We start from the raw sequence: 19,875 nt of genomic DNA, 5'->3' as shown, positions 1-19,875 counted from the left end.
TATGCAAGCGGTTGATGGCTCCAGCAAAGGGACATAAAAAAAACTCTGCTCCTTCCCTATAATTTTTCTTATCACTGCCTTCCTTCATCCATGGCTTTTCATTACTTACAACCATCAGCTTCATCACTGTCTCAGTGCCAAGATAGTGCTACTTAGAGAAGGATTTATTTTGACCTTACAATACGAATCCATAACTACTTGGAAATAGTTAGAATTTTTTTCTTAATGACAGAACTAATATACAGAAGGAAGGACACTGTCCCATTCCGTCAATACTTACTTGATTCAAACCCATGTTACAACTTTTAAATGGACATTTGAAAACCTTTTATTATACCATCTAGTTCCATACAGCTTCAACAGATGTCAGGCTAAATATAATCCAAGTGCTTATATAGTTGAAGCTATGTAAATGGTTCATTCATTCTTCAAGGGAGCATCAATCTGCATTCCTGATCTTTCAGTGATTTTATTGCAAACCAAGATACGACCAATTCCTCACTTGCACCTTCCACTGCGTGAAAGTAATATTCATTCGATGTCACTCCAAGGAGATTTCCATTTTGTTCACAAGTCCCATTCAATTACATTGAGAGATTGGCTTCAAACAGCTTCATTGCACCCAGTGTTTGGATGCTCTGCCTGTTAAATAGGTTCCGGTATGGTAATTCATGCACAGCAACATACTTGTAGTTCAATTGCCTGGCTGGCTTTGAGGTGATAGTGTTAGCTTGTACAATACCAAAGCTAGTTGAGTTTATGCTCACCATGGGGCCAGTGTGCAGTGGTAATCGGATGGTGGCTGCGGCCATTTTTGGAGTTGAACATTCTAGCAAGCATGATGACACATTAGGCAGCATGAAAAATACCTACTTGTTAAATAAGGCAGTTGCTGGTCCTTCCTGTGATTCTGCAATTGTTTTTGTGCTTTCTAGAGTCATTATAGCAAGGAAAATCATGGATTGGTGTGCTATGAGATAAAAATCTTCAATTCAGGATTTACACAGATGAGCTGCTGGGTACATTACTTGGTATTCCTCTTAAAGCACAGCATGACAGTGAGTGAGTTTAGGGCACACTGGTGCTCGAGAAAGAAAGAAGCTGGAAGATAGGATCTCAGCAGAAAACCATATCCATCTTGAGGAGAAATTTCCCTCTGTTTATCTCAGCAGGAGAAGTGTTCAGGATGGCTAAAATTCAATAAGGAGATACTCATTGAAATTTCTCTCCTGCTGCTGTCAAAACTATAAACTCAGAGTCGAACAAGAAGTACATTGCTGCTCTCTGTAAAGATCAACATAGCCCAGAATGTTATCTACCACCTTCTGGGCTACAGTAGGAGATATTTGCAATGCTTCGCAGTTTTACCATCAGTGTCTCTTAAAGTGCATCCAAGAGATAGCCATAGAAGATTAATGATTTAAAATTTTCTTTTTTCAGAAATTCAAATGCTTGAATTTATAAGGTGCGTAGGATTTTCAGTTTTGTAGGAACCACATGGGAAGCTGAGATAAACCATAGCTGAAAGAGACCCTCACTTTCACTGTCCAGATGGTATGCAGTCATTTACAGTACTGTGTAAAAGTCTTAAGCACATATATCTAACTTGGGTGTCTAAGACCTTTGCACAGTCCTGTAGCAGTTTTATGTATTGCACTGTACTGCTGCTGCTGCAGAAGAAAAACTGATTTCATAACATGTTGTAAGTGAGTGATGACAAACCTGATTCTGATGTGGGTCTCTGTTGCAGAGTGGGAAGGAGGCAGGGAGAGGTGAATCATGGTTGGGAAAAAGAGAAGGAAGGGAGGAGGGTGTGGGAAGCACCAGAGAGACATTCCGTAATGATCAATAAACCAGTTGTTTGGAATCAGATGGCTTTACTTAGTGTCTTAGGGCTGGGTGTATCTGCACCTGTGTCACCTCACTCCATGCCCCTGGTACTCATTCTCTGCCATCTTGTCCCACACCCCTCCTGCAATGCTCCACCTTCACCATTCCTGATATTCTTTGCCCCCAACTCACTCTCCGTTTTACATTGACAAATACAGCGCTATGCAAAAATCCGAGGCACCCTAGCACGCTCCCGAGGCTCCCTCTCCCTCTCTCTCTATATATGTATTTGCTGAAATGGCTCAAGCTCTGCTGCACAAGCCAAACAAATGTCATCGATATCCTGCCACAACAGGTGTAATTGTGAAAGCTATTGTCATGCCTAATCAATGAATCAGCTCCCTGGACCATTCTGGAGCAGTTTTGTTGAACTTGCTTGTGCAGATCTCAAGATTTCTAATGGTCACTGCACCCTTCTAAATTTCCACATAATGGAGTAGCCCTGCTACCACTTATTTAGCAGTTCTGTCTGGGGGAAGATGAGGAACAGAAGTAAAGAGGGAAAACACTAAAACAATTAAAGCTCAAAAATTTGATGGAAATCTGAAATACAGATAGAAATTGCTATGTATTTTGTTTTTGTTCCAAAATGATCATGTCCATTGTACCTCTTGATGGACAGAATCCACATCCCCGTTCTTAATCATTTCATTTTCCTCCAGAGTATTAGTAATTTTCTTCTCCGTTCACTTGTGTACTGAAGAATGGCTATAAACAATTTTGAATTTAATCTTTCCCACTACAGTAGGACCTCTCAAGACCTCAAACAGCTGGAATGGAACTAATCCACAGGACAAAAGGGAACTTGTTCAACCTACATCATCGGTACTCAAGATTCAAGGGTCACTCCAACCTCAGTCATCACTTTACATATATATGATGCTTGTCTATTAATGTAAGAGGTTCTGCAGAAACAGGAAATCCAGAGGAACATACTCAAAGTGCTGGAAGAACTCAGCTGATCAAGCTGATGTCTTGATGCAGTGTCTCAGCCAAAAACATTGATTGTTTATTCCCCTCCATAGCCTGATCTTCTGAGTTCCACCAGCACTTTGTGTGTTCCTATGTATTTCAACCTTCTTAGCCCAGGTTCCATTCCTTTGTTAACTTGTTCACTGAAGTGTATAAATGGATGAATTGTAAATTAAGATCTGCACTGCTCTTCCTGCCACTGTCTGTAAGGGGTTTGTATTTTCTCCCTGTGACCGCATGGGTTTCCTTCAGGTGCTCTGGTTTCCTCCCACAGTCCAAAGACTGGGGTTGGTAAGTCAATAAAAATTGTCTTGTGATTAGGCTAGGGTTAAGTAGGTAGTTTTCAGGGCAGCGCAGTTTGAAGGGCCAGAAAGGCCTATTCCGCGCTGTATCTTAATAAATTTTAGAAAAGCACTGGGTGGACAATAAGCACAACATCTGGGAAACAGTGGAACAGATGTTGGGAACCACCTTGTAGCAAAGATGTATGTCGGTAACAAACTACACCACTGCCTCCTGTGTACCTGAGAAACTCTGAAGATTGAGGCAACATTTATTATTCTGGGCATGAGTGATGTCTGTCCTCTTTTATGATTTGAAGACATGGACTAGCTACAGCAGGTACCTCAAAGCATCGGAGAGCTATCAGTAATGCTCAGCCCTCAAAATCGTCCCAATCCATTATAAGAATAAGTGAAGTAATTCCGGCATCCTCTCTCAAACCAGCATCTGCTGAACTGACATTCTATTTATGCATCGCCTGCTCTGTTCACTACCAACCAGTCTCTTGAAACATATCGTTACCCTGAGCTTTAATGTAGCAAGAGATTTCCAGGAGTGCAGAGAAAATGCTCTAAAGATGCTCACAAAGCCCTCGTGAAAAATCTTCACCAATGAATATCCCTGGTTTGTGACAAATCAAAATCCAACAGGTGTTGAGAGCTTGAAGTCACTCTTTCAGGAACATCCAGATTCCTAGTGAAATAGACAGGATGAATAAACCATTGTCCAAACCACTCAGCTAAACCCTCTATTAAAGACAACATGTGAAGAGTCTAAGATTATATTTTGGCCTCATTAACCACCTCTGAATCCACAGAATTAAACTGGAGGTAAATAATCCTCAAGTCCAAGAAAAATTATCTGGCAGAACATTTATTACCATAAATTAATTTTATGTCACAATGTTAATGCATGATGTAGAATTTCATTTTATTAGTTGGTATAAAATTGGAACTGTGATATTTTCACTTTAATCTGAAGAAAATCTACTGTTTAAAGTTTACTTACATTAGGTTTATAAAAAATATTCATTATGAACGAGATATTTTCATGAAATATTCTGTAAAAGCTTCTGATTGGATTGTGATATCTAAACAATAATTTATTTTGTCTTTTGCACCCCCGGATATTGTCGTAGTATCCTATGTGAAATGTTGTGTTCGACATCAGTCTATGATTTCATTAGTTCTTGTCTATACTGACCTCTGAAGCCAGAGGGCCTAGTGATAAATGTGAAACTCAGAAATTTGATGGAAATGGCAATGCTGAAATGGTGATGTTCAATACTGCAACTTATTCTGCTACTATTGTGCATGCACAAGTTTCCTTTCCATGGAGAAATGCTCCTAGAAGTTCAATTATATGCACAGTTTTTCACACTTTATAGGAATGAAAAATTATTCAATGATGACAACCAATCCACATCAGCACCTTAATAAGTTATTCCACAATTTACATATGTTTGGTTTACAGATTCTCTCTACAATGCTATTGACTCTCAGGGGTATGTGCTTAGGTTTACAAAGCTACAGTATTTTTGCTGTAACAAATAAGGTAGCACTACTTGCCCACAGGAGTACAGTTTGTTTAATATTTCAATATGGTGGCATCCGTCGGTCTCAGGAGACCATGGATCTGCGCCTGGAGTTTCCAGGGCGCAGGCCTGGGCAGGGTTGTATGGGAGACCGGCAGTTGCCCAAGCTGCAGGCCTTCCCCTCTCCACGCCACTGATGTTGTCCAAGGGAAGGGCACTAGAACCCACCCAGCTTGGCACCGGTGATGTCGCAGAGCAATGTGTTGTTAAGTGCCTTGCTCAAGGACACAAACACGCTGCCTCAGCTGAGGCTCGAACCAGTGACCTTCAGGTTACTAGTCTGATTCCTTGCCCACTAGGCCACACGCCAACACTGTAATATTTCAATAATACTTGAATAATCATATATGAATTCTTGTTTGCTTAAATAAATTAGGTGTTACTGTATATGTAAAAGTACATTAATTGCATATGTCATCACAGTGTTATACAATATGTGCATGCCTAGTTTAAAGTAAAATCGAAGCCAGACTCCCTTTTTGAGACTCCTGTCTTCTTTGAATGAGTTTAATGTTTTGGAGTTACAAAATGTAAGTACATTGTACCAAAGTTACCCATCATTCATTTTATCCATCTTTTAAGACTTACGGAATTCCAGTTAGCTCATTACTTCACAGGATCTCCGCCCTTTGGTAAATCCAGGAATGGAATGTCACGTATTATGTGACTTGAAATCAAATGGTCTTGAGTGCATAACAGACACCTGCACATTTCATTGGGGTGCTGTGAGAATCATCTGTGTTTAGTAATTTTACACTTTATACCTGAACCACACAACAGAGATCAGGTGTAAGCACTAGAGTAAGTGCTGGAAGAGTTTCTGTCAAATTATTTTTTTAAAGATGGTACATTTCATGGTAAGGAAATAACTCACAGCTCATTGAATTTTACACAACCTACATCTATTGGTGAAGTGGCAGCTTTGAATTTAAAAATCCAGCCAGCAATTTTTTATTGAGACTGAGTCGCCACCTGGTGGACACCATACCACAGGATTTCTTCAATAAGTCACCAAATTTTAAACTTGTCTCATTCTAGATTATTCTCGTTACTTATAACTGAAGTATATCGCTTTCTAAAAAAATAATACCTTTTTTGTGCCATGGAGCAACACCATTAAGCAAGAGGTCTGTGGACCCCAGTTTGGGAACCCCTGTTTTGACACTGTAAATACACACTGTTTGCCCCCTCTTCCCCCAACCCCCCCAATAAAACTTATGATGATTTTTCCTTAGTTCACCTCTCACTAATTTAAATTTAACTCTGATTTTCTTGACTTACAGAATTTCTGCATTTTTTTAAACCAGGTTTGCCAACTTGTATCAAATTACCACCTGCAGGTGAATCTTCATCAGTGTCCTCTTCAAAGCTCTCTTCCCTACACTTGAGCCTCTTATTAGTCAACTCCATTGAGTGCTTTGCATCATTCATGTGCCTGATTCCCGACACTTGAAGCAAACATCTCAAGATTTCTCATCATTCTTGAACAGCTCAGCTGGACATGTATATCAGTTTGAATGAAGTACAGCTTTTGTAAATCACTTAAGATGTAAAATATTCCACTAAGTTTTAAATCTACAAAATCAAAGAAATAGACTCTTGTTTTAGTCTGCATACCGTAACTAGCAAGGATTGCGATGTACACCCAGGTCTCTGACGGATGCTCACTGATACAATGCAGATTGGTCATAATAATTAAGATCTTTCAAGTACTTCCACTTTCCAAAACAATTTCTCATATTCCAGGATTAACTGAAACCATTAGAAGTAGTAGAAATTTATTTTTATCCCAATTTTTATTTCCTCCTCTTGTACTCTAAACGCATTGCAAAGAAAACACTGTGCTTGGAATGCAGAGAGGACGAGAGAACTGGTGTTATAGGTAGACTACAAGATTACTTAAATTTTGCATTTAAGCAGAAGGCAAAAGGAAGCTTTTTTTTAATCAATGAAGAGCAGAGAGCGAGTTTGTAAATCTGGCAGGAGCAAAGGGTACTGGGAATGGTGAAGGTGGTGCATCATGGGAGGGGTGAGGGACAGGTGGCAGAGAAGGAATGCTGGGGGCAGGTAGTGGGCATGGTGTAGGTGCTGACACACCCAGCCCTGAGACCCCAGACAAGGTTATTTGATTCCAAACAATTGGTTTATTGATCATTACAGAATGTCTCTCTGTTGCTCCCGGCTCTCTCTTCTTCCCTTCCCCTTTTCCCAACTATGATCCCCCTCTCCATGCCCACTCTTAGCCCGCAATGGAGACCCAATCAGAATCAGGTTTGTCATCGTATGCAATGCGTTTTTTTTGCAGCAGCAGCAGTACAGTGCAATACATGACCATATTTCCCGTTCCTGCTACCTTACAGATAATCTTCCAATTTTCTACATCAACGAATTGGGTGAGTTGGTGAGGTAATATACAGTATTGCACCTGAGGAAAGTTAGTTTAGCAATTACAAAGGGGATAAATACTTTTTCAGCCTCACCATTTTGGTTTTTAAACCTGGTAAATTGTTGACAGGTTTTAGATTTTTTCTTTTGATTTGACATGATGCACAATGATTAGCTCAAAAAATCCCAGTTCTATATATTTCAAAGCTAGAAAATGAGTCAGTAAAATGTAAAAATTGTGGGGGTTGAGTAGTTTTTCAAGGCAGTGTAAATACTCTGTATAACAGAACTAGTTACTTCTTTCTCCACTTTAAGTAACTTTTAAAAATCAACTTGATGCCATTCATGACAATGCTCTGGAGGATTGCTTACCATATTGGGTAGAAGAGAGAAGTTCTGAGTTTACTTCCGGGGTGCCTCGTGAAGCAGCAGAATTCTCAATGGATACAATTAACTATTCTCATTTCAGCCTGATACAGCTAAAAAGCACAACTGCTTCCAAGCGTCAATACAGTCAACAAAGATGTATTCTGACAGGCTGCAACACCGTCTGGTACGACTGGTGGGGTGGTGGGAACTACTGTACAGGACCAAAAGAAGCTGCTGCGGGTTGTAAATCTAGTCAGCTGCATCTTGGGTACTAGCCTGCAAAGTACCCAGGACACCTTCAAGGAGCGGTGTCTCAGAAAGGCAGCTTCCATTATTAAGGACCTCCAGCACCCAGGGCATGCCCTTTTCTCACTGTTACCATCAGGTAGGAAGTACAAAATCCTGAGGGCACACACTCAGTGATTCAGGAACAGCTTCTTCCCCTCTGCTATCCGAATCCTAAATGGACATTGAATCCTTGAAAACTACCTCAGTTTTTTAAATATATATTATTTCTGTTTTTTGCACAATTTTTAATCTATTCAATATACATATACTGTATATATATTATTCGTATTATTTTATTTTTTTCTTCTATATTATGTATTGCATTGAACTGCTGCTGCTAAGTTAAAAAAATTCACGACACATGCTGGTGATAATAAACCGGATTCTGATTCTGAGATGTCTAAATACATTTAAAGTACTATCGCTGCTTAGAACTGACAGAAACAACGCTGACTGGGGACAGATTCCTTGCAGGATTCCACGTAGGAAAAGTGGCTGCAGGTCAGGGATATGAGTGCGTTTAAGGAAACGGGGTTTTAAACTCCCAATACCAACTACCGTACCTTGCTGGCAAATATGCAGTCTCTGGTGAATAAAATTGATGATCTCAGAGCTAGGGTGCTGAATCAGGGAGACCTTAAGACCAGGTGTGTCCTTTGTTTCATGGAATCCTGGTTAACACCTTCTGTACCAAATGCAGCGATTCAGATCGATGGGTTTACTATACACCGTCAGGATAGATCTATAGAGTCTCTCAAAAGCAGAGGTGGAGGAGTATGCCTCATGATCAACTCTTCTTGGTGCACAAATATATCAGTACAGTCTCAATTCCGATCACCAGATCTGGAATATCTAGCAGTAAAGCGCTACCCTTTTTACCTACCTTTTTGGGGTCATTTTGGTAGTGGTATACATTCCACCTCAGGCCAATGTCAATCAGGCTTTAGATGATCTGCACAAAACTTCACACCCTAATGCCTTCACCATCGTGTTTGGGGAATTTAACCAGGCCAGACTGAAAAAACTCACTAAGCAATTACCATCAACAGATCACTTGCAATACCAAAGGAAACAACACACTGGACCATTGCTACACCACCAGCAAGAATGCCTACCGTGCTATTCCACGCCCTCACTTCGGGAAGTCTGATCACCTGGCTGTACTTCTACTCCCTGAGTATAGTAGAGACTGAAGACTGCAGCACCAGCAGTGAGGACCAAGAAGCTTTGGACAAGGGAAGCACAGGAGCACCTACGGGACTGCTTTGAATCGGTGGACTGGACTGTTTACAGGAATTCATCTTCAAACCTGGATGGTATGCTGCAGTTGTTACCAACTTCATTAAAACCTGTGTGGATGAGTGTGTGCCCACAAAGACTTACTGAACATTCCCAAACCAAGAACTGTGAATGAACCAGGAGGTATGTCATCTGCTGAAGGCTAGATCTGTGGCATTCAAGTCTAGCAACCCAGGTTTGTATCAGAAAACCAACTATGATTTGTGGAGGGCTATTTCAAGGGCGAAGAGACAATTTTGAATGAGGTAGGAGGTGACATCGGATGCACGACAACTCTGGCAGGATTTGCAAGACATTGCTTCCTACAAAGTGAAACCCAATAGTATGAATGGCAGCGATGCTTCACTACCAGCTGAACTCAATGCCTCTATGCCCACTTTGCAAGGGAGAACAGAACTATAGCTGCGAAGATCCCTGCTGCACCTGATGACCCTGTGATCTCTGTCTCAGAAGCCGATGTTAGGCTGTCTTTAAAGAGAGTGAACCCTCGCAAGGCAGAAGGTCCCGATGGAGTACCTGGTAAGGCTCTGAAAACCTGTGCCAACCAACTGGCGGGAGTATTCAAGGACATTTTCAATCTTTCACTGCTACGGGTGAAAATGTCCACTTGATCCAAAAAGGCAACAAGTGCCTAAGAAGAATAATGTGAGCTGCCTTAATGACTATCACCCGGTAGCACTCAAATCTACAATGATGAAATGCTTTGAGAGGTTGGTCATGACTAGACTGAACTCCTGCCTCAGCAAGGACTTGGACACATTGCAATTTGCCTATCACCACATTAGGTCAATGGCAGACGCAATCTCAAAGGCTCTTCACACGGCCTTAGACCACCTGAACAACACAAACACCTATGTCAGTATGCTGTTCATTGACTGTAGCTCAGAATTTAAATAGTATCATTCCCACAATCCTGATTGAGAAGTTACAGAACCTGGGTCTCTGTACCTCCCTCTGCAATTGGATCCTTGACTTCCTAACTAGAAGACCACAATCTGTGTGGATTGGTGATAACATCTCCTCCTCACTGACAATCAACACTGGTGAACCTCAAGGGTGTGTGCTTAGCCCACTGCTCTACTCTGTATATACCCATGACTGTGTGGCGAGGCATAGCTCACATATCATCTATAAACTTGCTGATGATGCAACGATTGTTGGTGGAATCTCAGATGGAGATGAGAGGGTGTACAGGAGTGAGATATAACAACCTTGGACTCAATGTTAATAAGACGGACGAGCTGATTGTGGACTTCAGGAAGAGTAAGTCGAAGGAACACATACCAATCCTTATAGAGGGATCGGAAGTGGAGAGAGTGAGCAGCTTCAAGTTCCTGGGTATCAAGATCTCTGAGGATCTAACCTGGTCCCAACACATCGATGCAGTTATAAAGGCGGCAAGAAAACGACTATAGTTAATTAGGAGCTTGAAGAGATTTGGTATGTCAACAAATGCACTCAAAAACCTCTATAGACGTACCGTAGAGAGCATTCTGATAGGCTGCATCACTGTCTGGGGGGCCACTGTACAGGACCAAAAGAAGCTGCAGAGGGTTGTAAATCTAGTCAGCTTGTGATATTGAGTGAAGAGCAAATATATGCACCAGACTTACCCTAAATATCTGGCTATTATCCTAGTCAGAACACTCATATGATGGCCAAATCTGGCTTAAATAAGGCAAAACTAAAAACAAGAATGAAACTTTTCTGGAAATCTGTTGGAACATCTTGGAAAATACAGCCAGAAGATCTACAAAGGCCACTGGCCCTTTGCATTGTGACTGCAGAATACTGTACTGCCTTCTGCTCCTGCAGAGGCCACACAAAGATTATTAATGCGCAAGTATGTACAACCAGCAGATGGTGACAATTGCTCTTAAATCGACTTTATCTCTTGGTGCTGTTCTTCAATGTGAAATAATTTAAAAAGATAGAAAAATCTTTCCTTCCTAATTCACAGATAATGTGCATGCTATAAACTTCTGCCCCTTCTTACCTAAGGGTGGTGGCTGAATCACCTCAAAAAGGCAGCATCTATCATTAAAGACCCCCACCACCCAGGCCATTCCTTCTTCTCATTGCTACCATCAGGGAGGAGGTACAGGGGCCTGAAGGTACACACTGAATGATTCAGGGTCAGTTTCTTCCCCTCTGCCATCAGATTTCTGAATGGACATTGAACCCATGGACACCATCTTACTACTTTAAATTTTTCTCTTTCCACTTACTTAATTTAACATATGAAAGTTAAATTACAGTGAGAAGTGTGAAATATACTTCTTACCATAATTTAGTTTTATGATTATGTATTGCAATGTACTGCTGCCACATAACAATGAATTTCACAACATATGCCAGTGATTTTGATCCGCAAGGTGGTATCTCAGAAACATACTGAAATAGCTCAATAATCCTGCCATATCCATTTTTGAGTGTTTGCTGGAATATAGCCTCTGATGTGGCACCATCTATCACTCACTAAATCATGGATTTTAGCATGCATTCAAGTCTAAGACTCACTGAAGTTTCAATGGTTCAAATTGTGGAATCCAGCCCAACATCATTCAGCTTCCCCATCTGGTGATCATTATGTGCAAAGCTTTCCTCTTTGTCCTTTCCAAATCATTTCAATTTATTTTCAGGCCTGAAGAGGTTTGATGAACAGCTCATTAAAATAATAAATGACTCTCTGCAGTGTAACACAGGGCATAGAAAACAAAATTAGAACTGTGAAGAACAATACCAAATTCTCTAACAAAGTTGTTTGAATTCCACTTGGAATGTCCAGGAAAACTTTGAATTTGTTTTAAAAACAAAACCGCTCATTAATTTACTTTATATTTTATTTAGCTTTATAAAAATATGAATGGCATTTAGGTTTATCCAAATGTATGCTACCACTTCCTCCGTAAAACTCACCTGGCTTAATGGCTGGGAATAATGAAACTGATTCTTACAAAGTAAATATTTGTTCAATCTCTTCATTTCATTGCAGACAATTTCAGAACTTAAACACGAGAAATTCAGTAGATGCTGGAAATCCAAAGTAACACACACGAATTGCTGGAGGAATTCAGCAGGTCACGCAGCATTAATAGATATATCTCCCTACTGTGATAGGTGTAACAATGGAGAAGCTTCATTTATTCGTATGTTTTGGACATGTCCAAGTCTTGAAAACTATTGGAAGGAAGTATTCCAAATTTTTTCTGTACTTTTTAAAGTAAATTTTAAGCCTAATCCTTTGACCACCTTATTTGGTATTGTTGGAAGTAAAGATATCATTTGAAGACATCCGACTTGCACATTCTGGCTCTATCTCTCTTATGGCTAGGAGAGCGCTCTTGCTTAAATGGAAGGATGTTGCTCCGCCTAATCACACTCAGTGGTTACGGGATGTTATGGCATGCTTAAATTTAGAAAAGATCCATTGCTCAATTTTTAAAATTTGTAGGGACCGTTTTTGAATTATTTTCAAAACCTTTTATTTTCTGTTAAAGTACAGATGCTGGTTAATAGCATATTTCACTATCTGATAAGGTTTTTTTTTTCTTTTTTTCTTTACCCAACAGCTTTGGCTTTGGTAGTGGGTATAGATTTTTTTAATAAAAAACTATTCATATCTCAACACCGAATTAATCTAATCTACAAACGTTTGTACATGAATATTAGGTAAGGAGCTCGTCAATGTGATTCAAATATAATGCATTTGGTATTATTATATCTTTAGTTTGTTTTATAACATGTATTTTCTTGAACTCTGTATACTTATATGTAGAAGTTAATAAAAATATTAAAAAAGAATAAACAGTCAACATTTTGGGCCGTGACCCTTCTTCAGGACTGGAAAGGAGGGGGCGAAGACAACAGAATAAAAAGGTGGGGAAGGAGAAGGAGGATAGCTAGATGGTGATAGGTGATGTCAGGTAGGTGGTCTGGAGAGAACGGAATCTAATAGGAGAGGAGTGAACCATAGAAGAAAGAGAGGAAGGAGGGGATCCAGGGGAAGGTGATAGATAGGTGAGAAGAGGCCAGAGTGTAGAATAAAAGAAGAGGGGAGGGGGAGGGATTTTTTCAACCAGAGGGAGAAATCGATATTCAAGCCATCAGGTTGGAGGCCACCTAGACCAAGGAGGACACCCTTCAGATCTTAACTCTTTTTACCAAGATTTTCTTCCTGTTGTCTGGCACTGTTGCATTTTCTGTTTTACAACCAGAATCACTGGAATATTTACCGGTAAGTTCAAGTAGATGAAGTTTTGAAACATCTGGGAATCGAAGGCCGTGGGGGTCTGGCACAGAAAAGATGAAGCCTAGAGCAGATCAGCCCTGATTATATTGAATGGTGAGCAGTCTTGTAGGGCTGAGTAACTTGCTCCTATTCCTGTCACGCTCTGTTTACATAGGAGAATTGAATATACTGTAAAGGCAATAAAATACAAAGAAATTGAAAGGGAATTCAATCCACTATAGTCCCACTTGTCTTAGCTTGACTAAAGTACGTGCTACCTTGACACCTTTCGTTCTGCACCTTATTGCATGCATTCTCTTTGTTCTGTTAAATACTCCCCTTGTCCTCAGCTTGTTTTCTCACATTTCCAGTTTTGACTAACTATTCTTCTCCACTTCTCTCCCCACAGATGTTGCTCACTGGATGACTCCGGCATTTTCTTTGAGAATTGAAGTCATTTCTGAAGTGACTTTTGTGGACATTGTTTCTTTTATCCACTTATGTCCATTGTGATGAAGTGCTTTGAGAGGTTGGTGATGAAACATATCAACTCCTGTCTGAGAGGCAACTTGCGTCCACCCCAATTTGCCTACTGTCACAACATGTCAACAGTAGATGCCATTTCATCAGCTCTTCACTTAACTCTGGAACATCTGGATAGTGGAGATGCATAGATCAGGATGCTCTTCACTGACTACAACTCGACATTCAATACCATCATCCCTTCAAAACTAATCAATAAGCTTCAAAGCCTAGGCCTCAATACCTCCTTGTGTAACAGGATTCTCAACTTCCTCACATGCAGACCCTAGTCAGATCAGACTGGCAACAACATCTCTGCCCCAATCTCCATAAGCATAGATGCTCCACAAGGATGTGTCCTTAGCCCCCGTTCTACTTGCTTTTTAATTCATCCAGTAAGGAATTATGGGTGGAACAAGGGAATAAGAAAGGTATGATCATGTCAATGGGGCTAGATTATAAACCACCCAGCAGTCCTCAGGATTTAGAGGAATAAATTGAGAGAGATCGCAGACTGTTGCAAGAAACATAAAGTTGTCTAAGTAGGTGATTTTAACTTTCAACATATTGACTGGAACTCCCATACTGTACAAGGACAAGATGGGAAAGAGTTGGTCAAATGTCTTCAGGAAAGTTTCTTTAATCAGTACATAGAAGTCCCAACAAGAGTGTGCAATACTTGATCTCCTATTAGGGAAATGAGACAGGGAAGTTTGTGTAGGGGAACACTTTGCATCTAGTGATCATAATGCTATTAGCTTCAAGGTAATTATGAAAAAGGATAGGTTGGGTTGAGATTCTAAATTGGAGAAAGGGCAATTTTGATGGTATTAGAAAGCATCTGGCAAGTGTGGATTGAGACAGGCTGTTTCCTGGCAAAGGTGCACTTGGTAAGTGGAAGGCCTTCAAAAGTGACATTTTGAAAGTACAAAGCTTGCACGTGCTGTCAGAATGAAAGACAAGGATAACAGGTTTCGGGAACCTTGGGGCCCTGGCTATGGATAAAAAAAAAAGGTGGTGCATAGCAGGTAGGAACAAATGAGGTACTGAAGAGTATAAGAAATACAAGAGAACACTTCAGAAAGAAATTTGGAGGGCTAAAAGAAGGCATTGGTTTGCCCTCACCGGCATGGTGAAGGAGAATCCTGAAGGATTCTTACAGAGTTTTTCGAGGAAGCTACCAGGAAAGTCGGTGAAGGCAAGGTAGTGGATGATATCTACATGGACTTCAGCAAGCCATTTGACAAGGCCCCGCATGGGAAGTTAGTCCAGTAAGTCCAGTTGCTTGGCATTCAAGATGTGGTAAATTGGATTAGACAGCGGCTTTGCGGGAGAAACAGAGTGATAGTAAATGGTTACCTCTCTGACTGGAGGTCTATGACTAGTGGAGTGCCAAAGGGATCAGTGCTGGGTCCATAGTTGTTTGTCATCTATATCAATGATCTGGATGAAAATGTGATGAAGTGAATCAGCAAATTTGCGGATGAAACTAAGACTGGGGTTGAAATGGACAGTGAGGAAGACTATTAGAGCTTGCAGTGGGTTAAACGGTCTGAAAAATAGCAGAATTTAATGCAGACAAATATGAGGTGTTGTACTTTGGGAAGACAAAGCAGGGTAGGTTTTACACAATGAGCAGTGGGGCACTGAGTGCTGTAGGAGAAAGATCTGGAAATACAGGACCATAATTCATTGAAAGTGGCATCACAGGTCATGAAGGAAGCTTTTCAGCACATTGGCCTTCATTGATCAAAATACTGAGTACAGGAATTAGAATGTTATATGGAAGTTATATAAGACATTGATGAGGCCTAATTTGGAGTATTGTTTGCAGTTTTGGTCACCTACCTACAGGAAAAATGTAAATAAGGTTGAAAGAGTACAGGAGAATTTACAAGGATATTGCCAGGACTGGAGGACCCGAATTGTAAAGAAAGATTGAATAGGTTAGAATTTTATTTGCTAGAGTGTAGAAGATTGAGAGGAGATTTGATAGGGGTATACATAATTATGAAGGATATTGATAGGATAAATGCAAACAGGTTTTTTCCACTGAGGTTGGGTGAGACTACAACTACAGGTCATGGGTTAAGGGTGGAAGGTGAAATGTTTAAGGGGAATATGAGGGGAAACTTCTTCATATGGTGGTGAGTGTGGAAAGAGCTGCCAGTGCAAATGATGGATGTAATTTCAATACTTAAGAGATGTTTAGATAGGTACATGAACGGGAGGGGTATGGAGGGCAAGTCGATGGGACTAGGCAGTTTAAATGGTTCTGCATGGACTAGATAAGCCAAACAGCCTGTTTCTGTGCTGTAGTTTTCTATAACTCTATACTTGTGAGTGAGGGTAAGCACAGTTCCAATGCTATATTTAAGTTTGCTGATGACACCCCTGTTGTTGGCCATGTCAAAGGTGGTGATGAATTAGCATATAGGCGAGAGACTGAAAATCTGGCTGAGTGGTACCACAACAACACTGTCTCAGTCAATGTCAGCAAGACCAAGGAGCTGATTATTAATTACATGAGGAGGAATCTGGAGGTCTATGAACAAGTCCTCACTGGGAGATCAGGCAGAGCGGGTTAGAAATGTCTTAATTCCTCTGTGTCATCATTTTGGAGGATCTGTCCTGGGTCCTGTACGTAAGTGCCTTTACAAAGAAAGCACTGCAACCTCTTTACTTTCTTGGAAGTTGACAGAGATTCAGCATGTCGTCCAAAACTTTGACTAACCTCTATAGACGTACGGTGGAGAAAATATTGATTGGTTGCATCACAGCCTAGTAAGGAAACACCAATGCCCCTGACTGGGAAATCTTACAACAAAATAGTGGATCCAGCCCAGTCCACCATGGTAAAGTCAGAAACAGAATCAGGTTTATCATCATCGGCATGTGACGTGAAATTTGTTAACTTAGCAGCAGCAGTTCAATGCAATACACAATCTAGCAGAGAGAAAAAAAATTAAAAATAATAAATGCTCCTCAGACAGGATGAAGAGGTCAATACTCCCCAATGCCATTAGGCTTTACAATTCTACCGCCAGGACTTAAGAACTTTTTAAAAGCTATTATTAATGCTTTTTGAGATAGTGATTTAGATGCATATCATATTTTTTACTGAGTTAAGTATTGTATGTAATTAGTTTTGCTACAACAAGTGTATGGGACATTGGAAAAAAAAGTTGAATTTCCCCATGGGGATGAATAAAGTATCTATCTATCTATCTAAATAAACAAGTAAAAAAGTGCAAAAAAATCTTTAAAAAGATTTTTTTAAAGTGCAAAAACAGAAATATTGTATATTTTTTTAAAAAGTGAGGTAGTGTCCAAAGATTCAATGTCCATTTAGGACTCGGATGGCAGAAGGGAAGAAGCTGTTCCTGAATCGCTGAGTGTGAGCCGTCAGGCTTCTGTACCTCCTACCTGATGGTAATAGTGAGAAAAGGGCATGCCCTGGGTGATGGAGGTCCTTAATAATGGACGCTACCTTTGAGGCACTGCTCCCTAAAGATGTCCTGGGTACTTTGTAGGCTAGTACCCAAGATGGAGCTGCCTAGATTTACAACCCTCTGCAGCTCCTTTCGGTCCTGTGTAGTAGCCCCTCCATACCAGACAGTGATGCAGCCTGTCAGAATGCTCTCCACAGTACAAATATACAAGTTTTTGAGTCATTTTTGTTGACATGCTAAATCTCTTGAAACTCCTAATAAAGTATAGCTGCTGACTTGCCTTCCTTATAACTACGTTGGTATGTTGTGACCAGGTTAAATCCTCAGAGTCTTGACACCCAGGAACTTGAAGCTGCTCACTCTCTTCACTTCTGATCCCACTGAGGATTGGTATGTGTTCCTTCATCATACCCTTCCTGAAGTCTACAATCAGCTCTTCCGTCTTACTGACCTTAGGTGCCAGGTTGCTGCTGCGGCACCATTCCACTAGTTGGCATATCTCACTCCTGTACAGCCCCTCGTCACCACCTGAGATTCCACCAACAATGGTTGTATCATCAGCAAATTTGTAGATGGTATTTGAGCTATGCCTATTCACACAGTCATGTGTATACAGAGAGTAGAGCAGCGGGCTAAGCATACACCTGAGGTGCGCCAGTGTTGATCATCAGCGAGGAGGATATGTTATCACCAATCCCCAGAGATTGTGGTCTTCCAGTCAGGAAGTCGAGGATCCAGTTGTGGAGGGAGGTACAGAGACCCAGGTTCTGCAACTTCTCAATCAGGATTATGGGAATGATGGCATTAAATGTTGAGCTATAGTTGATGAAGAGCATCCTGATGTAAGTGTTTGTGTTGTCCAGGTGGTCTAAAGCTGTGTGAAGAGCAATTGAGATTGCATCTGCCGTTGACCTATTGTGGCGATAGACAAATTACAATCGGTCCAGGACCTTGCTGAGGCAGGAGTTCAGTCTAGTCATAAACAACCTCTCAAAGCATTTCATCACTGTCGATGTGAGTGCTAACAGGCAATAGTCCTTAAGGCAGCTCACATTATTCTTCTCAAGCACTGGTATAATTGTTGCCTTTTTGAAGCAAGTGGGAACTTCTGCCCTTAGCGGTGAGAGGTTGAAAATGTCCTTGAATACTCCTACTAGTTGGTTGGCACAGGTTATCAGAGCCTTACCAGGCACTCCATCGGGACCTTCCACCTTGCGAGGGTTTACTCTCTTTAAAGACAGCCTAACATCAGCCTACGTCGCAGGAAAGCAGCATCCATCATCGAGGACCACCACCACCCAGGCCATGCCCTCTTCTTGCTGCTGCTTCTTGCTCCAGGAAAAAGGTTCAGGAGCCTCAAGACCCACACCACCACGTTCAGGCATTACCCTTCAACCAGAGGCTCTTGAACCAGAGGGGATAAATTCATTCCCTCCATCACTGAACTGTTCCCACAACCTATACAGCAGCAAAATCTACTTTAATTCACTTTCAAGAACTACTCACCTCATGTTATTGACATTTATTGCTTATTTTATTATTATCTCTTTTTGTTTTTGCAGTTTGTTACCTTTTGCACATTGGTGTTTGTCTGTGATGATGGGTGCAGTCTTTATTGATTCTTTTGTGGTTTTTTTTGTATTTACAGTGTATGCCTGCAATAAAAAGAATTTCAGGTTGTACATGGTGACATACAGCACTGTGTAAAAGTCTTAGGCACATTTATAGATAGGATGCCTAAGACTTTTACACAGTACTGTAGTAATTTTATGTATTGCACTGTATGGTTTTCGCAAAGAAAAGCCAATTTCATGACATATATGAGTGATGATAAACCTGATTCTGATATGGGTCTCTAGTGGACTGGGAGTGGGAAGGGGGCAGGGGGAAAGGAATCATGGTTTGGGAAAAGGGAAGGGAAAAGAGAGTGAGTGGGAGTAGGAAACATCAGTGAAACATTCTGCACTGATCAATAAACCAATTGTTTGGAATCAAATGACCTTGCCGGGTGTCCCAGGGCTGGCTGAGTGCACCCACCCTGGTCTCCTTCTTTGCCACCTGTCCCACGGCACTCCACCCCCACCATTCCCAACATCCTTTTTTTCCTGCCGGATTTACAAACTCACTCTCCAATCCACATTGACAAATGCAGTACTGTGCAAAAGTCTTAGGCACCTTAGCTATATAGACAGTAGGTGCCTAAAATTTGTGCACTGTACATACTGTATATGTACTTTAATAGTAAACTTACTTTGAACTTTTCTCCTTTCTATAAATCCACTGACTAAAGAAAAACATAGCAAGGGCCAACTTGAAGATATGTTACTCATTTAGCTTTCAGACAGAAAAGAAACATTTACAGGATTGCTGGCCACATTGCAATTTCTCAAGTTTGTTCAGCTTTTGGGCATAAAATATGAAATACTTTCCAAATAGATTTGCATTCAATATCGTAACAGAAGCAATATATAACACACACAGTAGATCCACTGTGAGAGAGAAGGCTGTGCTCAAGGACTGTGTGAATCAGAGATAGTGTTAGATAATTACAAAACTGCAATCTGTTGTTTACCACCCCACGTTCCCTTTGC

This window comes from Hemitrygon akajei, chromosome 23 (assembly GCF_048418815.1).
Source record: "Hemitrygon akajei chromosome 23, sHemAka1.3, whole genome shotgun sequence".
In the NCBI taxonomy this organism is placed as follows: domain Eukaryota; kingdom Metazoa; phylum Chordata; class Chondrichthyes; order Myliobatiformes; family Dasyatidae; genus Hemitrygon; species Hemitrygon akajei.
Note: the sequence above shows the minus strand (reverse complement) of the source record.